Genomic DNA, 11689 nt, shown 5'->3' with positions numbered 1-11689 from the left:
AGGGGAAGATCTCTGTCAGCTCCTAGATTTAGGGTTATTGGAAGCTGGACCATTAAGCAGCAGATGTTAAATAATGCAAATATATACAGTCCTATGAGACAATGAGTGAAAGTCTTGCTGGCCACCAAAACCAGGTGATCTAGAGGTGTCCATTGAGTGTCAGCTGCAAAAACAGGGGCACCAGATGCATGTGCAAACTCCTCTTCAAGAGACACTAGTGATCTGGAGCAAGGCATGGGGAGAGTGCATAGATGGTGTCCACTGACCTCTGTCCCAGGAGAGCACCCCAGTAGGCCTCCAAAGGTGTGTCAAAATGGAAGACTGACCCTCAGACTGAAGCTGCAGGACAAGTAAATAAGATTCTTTCATAGAAATACTCGGGGTATTTTTCAGTCTTCTCTCTACACTGCACCCTGTGGGTGGAAGCCAGCCTTAATTACCTGTCTGATTGTTATAGTCCTATACAATGCAGGAATGCAAGCCCCACTGAATATCAGAGCCAGGCTATCAAGGGGCATGCCTGAGTAGCAGCCTACAAAACCTAGAACACCAGACATAAAAACTTGGGCACTATATGGTCTGAAATCTGCCTCTAGAAGATACTATGCTCTGGAGCATGGTACAGGGAAAGTGCAATAATAGTGCCTGCCAGCCAAGGTCTCTGTAGAAGATTACAGTTGGCCCTTGGATATGTGTTTAATTAGAAGCCTGCCCCTCAGGCCACAGCTGTAAGATAAGCTGATAGACCCTTTCACAGAAATACTGGGTACCTCCTTCTGTTGTCTCTTGCTCTGCCCTGGAGGTAACAGCTGATTAAGAACTCTTTCTCTGTTGATTTAGTCCTATGGGACCTGCAGGCATAAGCCTGACTGGCTACCAGAGCCAGGAGACCTAGATGTATCCTCTGGGAAGCAGCCAAAAAAATCAGGGTGTCGGAGTAGTGCAAAACCTACTTTCTTGGAGATACCAGAGACTGGAAAGAAGACAAAGATAATACCCTGTGGCCTCTGTCCCTAGAAAATATTTAAATAGGCCCTGATGCATGTTATAGCTGAATCTCTTGTTTATGCTTTAAAATAAACAAGTAAACCTCTTTCACAGAAATTCTTGGCTTTTCAGTCAGCTGCTTTGAACTAGGCTCTGGGGTGGGTAGGTCTGCACATGCAAGCTCTTTAAGAACTGTTTCTCAGTTCACTTTTGCCTTGTGGGTCTCTTGGATAGAAGCCCCATCATCTATCGAAGCTAGATGTTTTGGGGGCTCATATCTCAAGTGCATGTCTGAAAAACCAGGGTACCAGATATGGGGTCAAAACACTTCAGTCCTCAGGGAGAAGTGCATAGTTTTGAATTCTCTCCCAATTGTGGGTTGCCACACTGTGCTTGTGGTTCTTAGTAGGATTGTTTGTCAGCCTCTCGTAGCCACTTCCATGTTGGTTTTTTTCATTTGCTTGATGTATAAAAGTTGTTCATGTAAATTTCTTTTTCAGAGGTAATTGTTCCATATGTAGCTGTAGATTTGGTGTGGCCATGGGATGAAGCAAATTTTTGATCTTCCTTTGTTGCCATCTTGAACCAGAACTCTCATGTGTAATTCTTATTTTATTACTCTAGGCATTAAAAAATCAACATTTAGTAATTTTTTTCACATTGATCGGTGATAGATAAAAATGACTATTTATGAGAATTTTTTCTGTTTCTGAGCATCTATTTGTGCATTTAAACTGCTAAGGAGTATTAAGAAGGATAAAAAATATCCGAACTGTCTCTAGTGATTCTGAGAACTCGTGGAAGACATGCTATTAAAATATAATACATATCAGATTCCAAAATGGAGAAGGAGCTCTGCCACAAATAAGACGGACAGAATACCTTGAAGAAGGAGACCTACTACAAATGAGAAAAAAGTAGCAAATACGTAGGATTTCTTAAGTACCATTACAGACAAATACATATGAAGTGCTTTAGTAATTGCAAACAGCATGACAGAGTCGATGTCTTCTAACAACAGGCACTATGGTGAACTTGGAGAATGTTGTCATACAGAGTTTCTCTTTCATTAACTCTGATACAGCAGATATTAATTTCATAAAGAAACAGTTTCTCACATAATTAGCATTTCTAAGTATCATCTGTATGTCAAGTGTGGACTTTAGACAGAATCATTTTTTATCTTCTGAATTACTTAAAATTAGGTCTGGCTGTGTGTCACACACACACACAGATATACACGTGCACCGTGGTGTCTTAAACCAGATGATGATTAAGGGCCGGTACAGTGGCTTATCAGGGACACAAGCTTCTTTTAATTGTTGCTCTTACGGCTACAACACAGAGCTTCCATCTTTTGGTTTCAGGTAATAGCTCCAGATTCATCCTTCATCTCCACCACCCACTATTCATAAAGAAAGATATGGAAAGAGAAGGGAATATTCCCTTACTTGAAGAACACTACCTAGAAGTGACAGATCTCACTTCCACCAATTTCTCTTTCGTAAGGACATTATCATATGATCAAGCATAGCTATAAGAGGGGCTAAGAAATACCACAGTTATCTGTTTAGCTATATTGACAAACTAAGATTCAAGGCATTTATTATTGAGATAAAAAGGGAGAATGAAAATTAGGAATTAGTAGCGGTTTCTTCCATGCTTTCAAATACTTGTATTTAGCCATAGACAGTGCTATGTTGTTCTCCCTAGAGCTTAACATTTGAATTTAGCATTGTGTCTAAGAAGAAAAATAATGTGAAATGTGATTAAAATAAAATGTGTAGTGCATAAATAAAATATATTAATATTTTGCTAACTTTTAAGCTCTCCTAGAAAGCTGTGTGTCATCTGGGTGGGGTAGTTCCTATAAGATCCCAACAATGCTGCGTTCATTCCTACGACCTTGTTTCATTTATGCTGCTTTCCCATATGGAAAGGGCATCTTGACTCCATTCTCCCTTCCAAATTTACACAACTTTCAATTTTACACAGCTACAAACAGAAGTGTTTAATTTCATGCATTTATGACCATTCCAGGCTATTATTAGGCACTCTCTGGTTCATCATACATACTATAATAATGTTTTTCGGGTATTGTTTACTGTTAATGCATACTTGTGGATATTATCTTTATCAAAATTGTCAAATTCTTGAGGACAACTATTGTGTCTTACGTTATTCCATATTTCTTGTCCTAAGGTTTGATAAAATTGATGAGCACATTTTTCATAGAATTTGTGAATTATTCTGTTCGAAGCTTTTTGCCCTTTTCACAGAAATTTGCAAATCTGCCTTTAAAAAACATTAAATTCTCATATCTAACAATCATTTAAAGCATTATAAAATATTTCTTTTAGCCAAGATATGGAGAAAACCTAAATGATGTGGTATATATATGTACGATGAAATATTAAGCCATGAGAAAGAAGGAAATCCTGCCATTTGCTACAACATGGATGGACCTGGAGGGCAACAGGCTAAATGAAACAAGTCAGAAGGCTGAACTCCTAGAAACAGAGAGTAAAAAGACAGTTACCAAGTGGTTATCAGGGGAATGGGTAGAAGTTAGTCGAAAGGTACAAACTTCAGTTATAAGTTCTGGGGATCTAATGTAAAGCATGGTAATTATAGTTAATAATACTGTATTACATACTTCAAAGTTTCCAAGAGAGTAAATCTTAAATATTCTCATTACTGAAAAAAAATGGTACTTATGTGACATCATGGTGACAGCTAACGATAGGGTGGTAATCATTTTGCAACATGTAAGTTTATCAAATCAACATGTTGTACAACTTAAATTTACACAATTTTATACATCAATTATATTGAAAGCAAGAAAAAATAAATTTAACAAGATTTATAATTATTATCTCAAAAACGATATAACATTCAATGAATACTTTGAATGATATTATTAAATGCAATTTTTGTTTCCAAACAAAATAATTTAATATTTGTATAGAACTAAAACAATCTCTATAACACATGAATCTCTATGTTGTTCCTCAACATTCCCCTTTTAATTTTCGAGGAAAATAAAGTCATCAACTTCCTTGTTAGGCTTGTTGGAACTTCTCATAGGGTTATGGAAATATCCAGCTGATGCTTTCATTCAGCCACCAAGTTAAAATATTCCAAGAATTACTGTTTTATGAGTATATCATGGTATCTAAATACAGTTATTAGAGGTCAATGAAAATAAAAACTTTTAGATCTTACATGCAAAGGTTATTTTCCATGATTTTCTATTTACTCTGGTCAGAAATCACTTTAGAACATTCCTTTAGTGTATGTTTTAAAAATTTGCTGAAATTTTGAACTTTTAAGTCGTTTGGCATGAAATTGACTGGAGTTCTAACAAAAAATATCACATCCTTGTTTCTGATTCATAATCTAAAAGAACAATGAATCACACTTACGTGGCACTATTAAATAGTTGAGAACCAAGAGCGAAAAGGGAAATTTCAATTGTTTCATTTCCCAAGTTTAAAGTTTCCTTTCCCAAGAGTTAATACTTCTGGGATAAGATTCTAACGGGAAGTCGTTATCATATTTGCTCCTAATCAGTTTCTTAGGGTCAATAATCAGAGTATAAAATCACGATGTCATATCAACCAGCCTTCGCAGAGAATCATCGGCTTCATCAGAGATCAGGACCACCAATTTAAAATTATTGCCTTGGAGACTTTTAGGCTATGACCCCCTCAATACCAAGGAGTCCTGCCAGGTTAGTACTAGGAACTGTTCACCAGGATCTTCATAATCATTTCCCTTCAGAGAAATGGAAGAGAAAACTACACAGTGCTGAAGTTTTAGGAAGCAAGTGGGGTTTGTCTGAATCCTAGTTCTTGACTTTTAAAATTTTAGAGTCCTCTCTTCTAGTTCCTTCCCAGTGCACTTAGAGATGCATGCAAGTTTTTATCTATCTCTTCCTGCCCTCACTCTAATATTCATACACCTTGATAGGCAAAGTTTCCCTGATCATCTACCTTTCCCTTGCTGAATAAAATTATGATAAACACTTCTTTGTCTTCTCATTTCAACTGAGACAATGTGAGGGCTTTGTTCACTTATATCGAGTCTATGTTAACATATCACTAGGCTTCTTGCAATAACTTATTTAAAACAGATAATTATTGATACTTGTAAATAAGACTGTGTAAAGCTCTGTATTGAGTTTACAGTCTAGTACAGAAGAAAAACCAGTAAATAACTCATAATAACTAATACAGAATTAAGTATATGCTAAATGTAAACATAAGAAACATATTCATGGGTACATAAAAATGTTCTTATTAACTGGATCTTTGATTTTGCAGACTTTAACTAAAGGATCCTAACTATTAAATAAATTATATAGGACAGAGGGGGACAGAATGAAAGAAAACTAAGGGAATATGATGAGTCAAAAAAGAGAATCTACCAAATGCTCTTCTTTGAAATAGCTAAATTATGTGATACTTGTTGGAACACAAAAAAGAAAACTTTCCTTCTGCTGCTAGGTGATATAAATATTTGAATGACAAATAAATCGGTTTGAACTTTATTTGGAGACCATAGAAAATATTAATAGTTTCAGGAAGTTAATATTTACTAAGTAATTCCAAATCTCTGTATTATTTTATGTATTCATGGGGAAAGAAGCAACAAGAACATGTACTAAGAAAAAAAATTTAAAACTCTGGCCATCATTACAGGAATAAAAATGTAGGTCAAATAAAAGATGTATCAGAGAGTAAACCAATACGTTAAAATTAAAATAACATCGACATTTATTAAGTTCTTACCAAGATCAGGAACTGTGCTAAACAACTTGTAGGCATCACTTGACTTAGTTTTTACAAGCAAAAGATCTTAGCATTTCTGCTTTTGAGATAGTTGGACAGTGAACATAGTTATTCCAAGGTCACACAGCAAGTATGGGGTTGAGTTGAGGTTTCAATCCACTATTGTGTAATCTAATATCAAGACCTATTAGAATTATGAAATCATGAAATATGGGAACTTGAAGGAATGTTAAAGATGAGTTAATTCAACAACCCATTAGGTGCTTGTGTCCTTAAACAATATGTGCTATGTAAGTGCTTATTCATGCTGTGCTCAAACATTTCTGACTTTAAGATCAGGATATGTCTGATGGTTAGAATGTTCATCTTTTTGTGAAAGCAAATATTTCTCTCCGTGGTTTCAAGCAGTTAGTTTTACTTCCCTTTCTTGGAGACATTATAGCATGAGGCCAATATCTCTGAAAGAAAAATGTTGAACATTGAGATAACTGTCATGTGCTACGTGAATTTTTGCTTTACTCGAGAAATATCCTGTTATTTTAGCCATTCTAAAATGACAGATTTCTAGATCATTTTTCTGAAATTGTACAGTATTTCTATATCACACAAAGTATTTTTCCCAAAGTGAAAACACTAATCCAACTATTGCTTGAGTATCAAGCAAGAATATGAATTTCCATTTTCTAGAATCTATGTGTTTTTTAGCAAATCTAAAGATACATTGGCCTTTTTTAAAAAAACACATCACCCTGTTGACTTGTATGAATTTAAACTAAAGTTTCTAATTATGTTTTGCATGTTTTCTGCCAATCCACATCTCCACCATCTTTGAATTCTGTAGAGAGTACGTGCAAAACACAGCATTATAAAAAAATATCAACATAAGTCATACCTAGTGTCTATCTTCACTTCCTAAACCTTTCTCATATTTTGGGACTATGATTAGTTTTCTGACATCCATCACTTCAACAATGATGTCCAAATTGCATTCACTAATCATAGTCCATTGCTCCCTTCGTCAAAGTGGAGGAATACATGACCTAATTCTAGGCCGTGATATTATGGACCCTGAGATTATCCAAATTTGAACAAGAGATGATTGCTCCTTGCTCTTGGAAAAGCTGATGAGATATAAACAGGATGTCTGCCAGCAGTTATATTCCTGCTTTCTGTGGGAGTAGGCTTGGGTTAAGGGAGCTGGGAAATGCAGAGCAGCCAGATCTCAGGTAAAATGATATTGGTAGTTGCCCAGTCCATCAGATATTTTGACTTGGAATTCTAGTAACAAAATAACCCAGACTAATATAAGTACTTTTCACAGACTTATGAATCATATGTTTATTAATTATAGAAAGCATACACTAATGTTATGTATTCTGAGCGAAATGAAAATATTATGCAATTTTACATGGATGATATTAATATATACATATAGAATATGGGAGGAAAGAAAAGAGTCTTCAGAGATAACAGTAGTAATGTTCTTTCTGACTGACTTTAAAAATACAGAAGAGGTTGGCCCTGTTGCTGAGTGGTTAAGTTCGTGTGCTCTGCTTTATGAGCCCAGGGTTTCACTGGTTCGGATCCTGGGCGTGGACCTAGCACCACTCATCAGGCCGTTCAGAGGTGACATCAGACATAACACAACTAGAAGGACCTACAACTAGTATATATACAACTATGTACTGGGGGGCTTTGGGGAGAAGAAGCATAAAAGAGAAAAAACAATTGGCAACAGATGTTAGCTCAGGTGCCAATCTTAAAAGAAAAAATATTAAAAAATAAAAATACAGAAATAGATATTTTCCAATAAAAATTTAAGAAATATATCAATTGTAAGGTTTTTGCTGACTATAATTCCTTATCTGTTTCAACCAGAATCATTGATTGTCCCAGAATAGCAGAAAAGACTCAACAGATCCCTGCATTATGAACCTCCTCTGATGAGAGATAAAATAATCATCTTCACAGAATTATTCTCCCCTTCACACATACACACTCATGGGTACCCTCATTTTTCTTTTTTAAACCTAGAACCTGCTGAAAGGATAATAAGCCCTGGAAATCATTCCACATTGACTGAGTTCATCCTCGCTGGGCTAACAGAACATGCTGAACTCCAACCACCACTCTTCCTCCTCTTCTTAGAAATCCATGTGGTCACAGTGGTGGGGAACCTGGGTATGATCGCACTGATAGGGCTCAGTTCTCACCTGCACACCCCCATGTACTATTTCCTCAGCAGCTTGTCTTTGATTGATCTCTGCTGTTCCTCTGTCATTACCCCCAAAATGCTGGAGAACTTTGTGAGAGAGAAGAACATCATTTCCTACCCTGAATGCCTGACTCAGCTCTATTTCATCATGGTTTTTAATATAGTTGAGTGTCATATGTTGGCTGCAATGAGATAAAATCACCATCTTGCCATCTGTAAGCCTTTGCTTTATGCCATCATCACATCTGCTTTTGGATCACAGTGGGAGTTTATATTTTGGGCATCGTTGGATCTACAATCCATGCAGGCTTTATATTGAGACTCTTTCTCTGCAAGAACAATGTAATTAATCATTATTTCTGTGATTTCTTTCCACTCTTGGAGCTATCGTATTCCAGCAACTACATCAATGAATTGTTGGTTCTAGTCATCAGTATATTTAACATTCTGACTCCTGCCTTAACTATCCTTGCATCCTCTGTCTTTACTTTCTATATTATCTTCCAAATTTGCTCCACTGAAGGCAGGTCCAAAGCCAGCAGCTCATGCAGTTCCCACATCTCAGATGTTGCTGTTTTCTTTGGATCTGCAGCATTCATGTACTGCAGCCATCATCTGTGAGCTCCATGGCCAAGGGAAACTGTCCTCTGTGTTTCATACCATCATTGTGCCCATGCGGAACCCCCTGATCTACAGTCTGTGGAATAAGGATATCAAGTTTGCCCTCAAAAAAGATCTAGACAGTAGAAAATGTTCATGAAGAACATCGATGTCATGATGTAATATCAGAACAGGCCTTTGGTTTGCTGAAATATGTAATTTATTAAGTTTATTGCTCAAATTTTTGGATGTTGTGTGACATTTACCAATATAACAGATCTCCAAAATTCCCCTCTAGGCCACCTCTTTTGATCCTGTATTACAGTGATTATGTACGGGCGACACTAAGAATAACATAAAAGACTCTTGAGGATTAAAGGCGACCTGGGTTTATTTTTCTTAAAATATTTTTGTTAAAAGTACAAACAACAAAGTGATTGCTGGGAAGATTGTACCACAGGAGGACTCTGAACTCAGCTTCTCCAGGGACACAACATATTTTCAAGTATCATTGAAACAATGACCCCTGAGAGAACCAGAAGCTGGAGGAGAAGAATCCCCACAACAAGGGACAGTACTGACTGAGCAGGAAGAGGCAGAAATTCCTTTGTGGAGAAGAAAAAAAGCCACATTCTCGTGCAGTGCTTCAAGGCCAGGAGCAATCTTAAGGTACAAATCGTTCCCTAGAGTAGCAGGGTATCTAAGCAGGAGAGCTTTGCAACAGTAAGCAGCTTTTGAACTCACCACAACCAAGATGATTGTCTAAATATGTGGCTTTGCTGTCTATTAACAACAACAGGGAACACCCCTAGGAAAGCTATCAAATGTAAGACAAAGAAAGGCTTGCTCTTAAAGGGCCCATGCACAAGTTCACTCACTTCAGAAAGCAACACAACGTCACCAGAAAGAAAGGTACAGTCTTTTGGTGACAACAGACTCATTTGACAGGCTCTGGGCACATCTCAGGGAGGCAGGAGGTGGCTAAGACCACCTCCTCAGACAGTGAGAGATTGGCAGCAGACATTATTTTGACCTTGTACAGGCATGCTGACACAGATACTGGCAGATGCCATTTGAGTTCTTCCCCCAGCTGGTTAGCCCAAGGGTTTATCTCCTTCATCTAGAGCACTGATTTCATTCATCTCAGCCAGGGCAGGCAGCCCACCCTAGGGATGGGGCACACCTACCAGCAAGCCCTCAGGCAACTAGTGGGCCTGCATAGGTGGGATGTGTAGGACTTCTGTAGCAGAGTGAGTAGATACACCTTAATGGGGAAGGGCATATGTGAGGGGTGGGCCTGTGTTGGTAGAGCGTGTAGGACCTGTGGAATAGGGCATGTGGGTCTGCTTTAGTGGGGCTTGGCATGCACATGGGGCAGGACTGCATGGATGGGGTGTGTAAGCCTGCAAGATTTGGGGCTTTTCAGCTGCAGCAGACTTGTGCTTCTCAAAAAGCCACATAGGGGATTTGCTCCAACTTCCAATGCCTGAATAAATTTTGTACAGCCACCCCTGAGGCTGGCCCCACCCAGATGCACTACTGAGAGAGAAGATAACAGCCTTGCAGACTGGAGGCCTACAATTGTGAGCCTCTGAGCCTGGCAACCAGCCACACTGTAGGCCTACTCACTTAACAGAAAAACTGCAGCAGGAATGTGCTATTAGACCTTGCAGCCAACAGTGTTGGGGCTCTCTCACCCAATAAGGTGATTGAAGGGACCATAGCAGCTGCACATAGCTGAGCCTTACAATCAATCAGCAGAGGGACAGCCTACCCTACTCATGCACCTGCTGTAAGAGCAACCCCACCTCAACAGAAGGACACATGTAGCCAGAACAGGGGACACTCTTGGAACACTTGGAACTGGTGATGAGAAGGAAACTGTGATTCATAAGGCATCTCTTACATATAGTCACTTCTCCAAGATTGGAAGATGGTGCTGATCTACCTAATACACAGATATAAGCACAGAGAAATAGGCAAAATGAGGAGATAAAGGGATACATTCCAAATAAGGGAACAGGAAAGTCTTCAGAAAAAGAACTAAATGAACCAGAGATAAACAATCTACCTGATAAAGAGTACAAACTAATAGTCATAAGGATGCCAACTGATATTGGGAGAAGAATAGATAAATACAATGAGAACTTCAACAAAGAATTGGAAAATATAAAAAATAACCAATTAGGGGGCCGGTTCCGTGGCTGAGTGGTTAAGTTCGTGCGCTCCGCTGCGGCAGCCCAGGGTTCAATCCTGGGCGCGGACATGGCACCGCTCGTCGGGCCACGTTGAGACGGCATCCCACATCCTGCAACTAGAAGGACCTGCAACTAAGATGTACAACTATGTACAGGGGGGATTTGGGAAGATAAAGCAGGAAAAAAAAAAAAAAAAAGATTGGCAACAGTTGTTAGCCCAGGTGCCAATCTTGGAAAAAAAAAAAAAAGAAATAACCAATTAGAACTGAGGAACACAATAATAGACATGAAAAATTCACTAGAGGGGATTAATAGTAGAGTAGATAATACAGAAGAAAGAATCAGTGAACTGGATAAAGAGTAGAGGAAATCACCTAAGCTGAACAGAAAAAATAAAATGAACTAAAAAGAATGAGGACAGTCTAAGAGACCTCTGGGACAACATCAAGTGCACTAACACCCGTATTATAGATGTCCCAGAAGGAGAAGAGAGACAAAGGGGAGGAGAATCTATTTGAAGAAATAATAGATGGAAACTTTCCTAACCTAAGGAAGGAGACTGCCACACAGGTAAAGGGAGCACAGAGAGCACCAAACAAGATGAACCCAAAGAGGTCCACATCAAGACACATTGTAATTAAAATATTAAAAACTAAAGATAAAGAGAGAATCCTAAAATCTGAAAGAGAAAGGCACCAAGTCACATACAAATGAAACCCCGTAAGGCTATCAGCTGACTTCTTAGAGGAAAGCTTACAGGCTAGAAGGGAGTGGCATGATGTATTTAAAGTGCTGAAAAGAAAAAAAAACCCACAGCCAGGAATACTCTACCCTGCAAGGTTATCAGTCAGAATGGAAGGAGAGATAAAGAGATTTCCAGACAAACAAAAACTAAA

The 11689-nt window shown here is 38.3% G+C and overlaps 1 pseudogene; it reads left to right on the top strand.

The window, feature by feature from the left end:
• The first annotated feature begins 3407 nt into the window (after positions 1 to 3407).
• On the top strand, positions 3408 to 8755 carry LOC106835973 (putative olfactory receptor 8G3; annotated as a pseudogene).
• The last annotated feature ends 2934 nt before the right edge of the window (positions 8756 to 11689 follow it).

This window comes from Equus asinus, chromosome 20, assembly GCF_041296235.1.
Source record: "Equus asinus isolate D_3611 breed Donkey chromosome 20, EquAss-T2T_v2, whole genome shotgun sequence".
Classification (NCBI taxonomy): Eukaryota; Metazoa; Chordata; class Mammalia; order Perissodactyla; family Equidae; genus Equus; species Equus asinus.
This window is presented reverse-complemented; position numbering and strand designations above follow the sequence as displayed.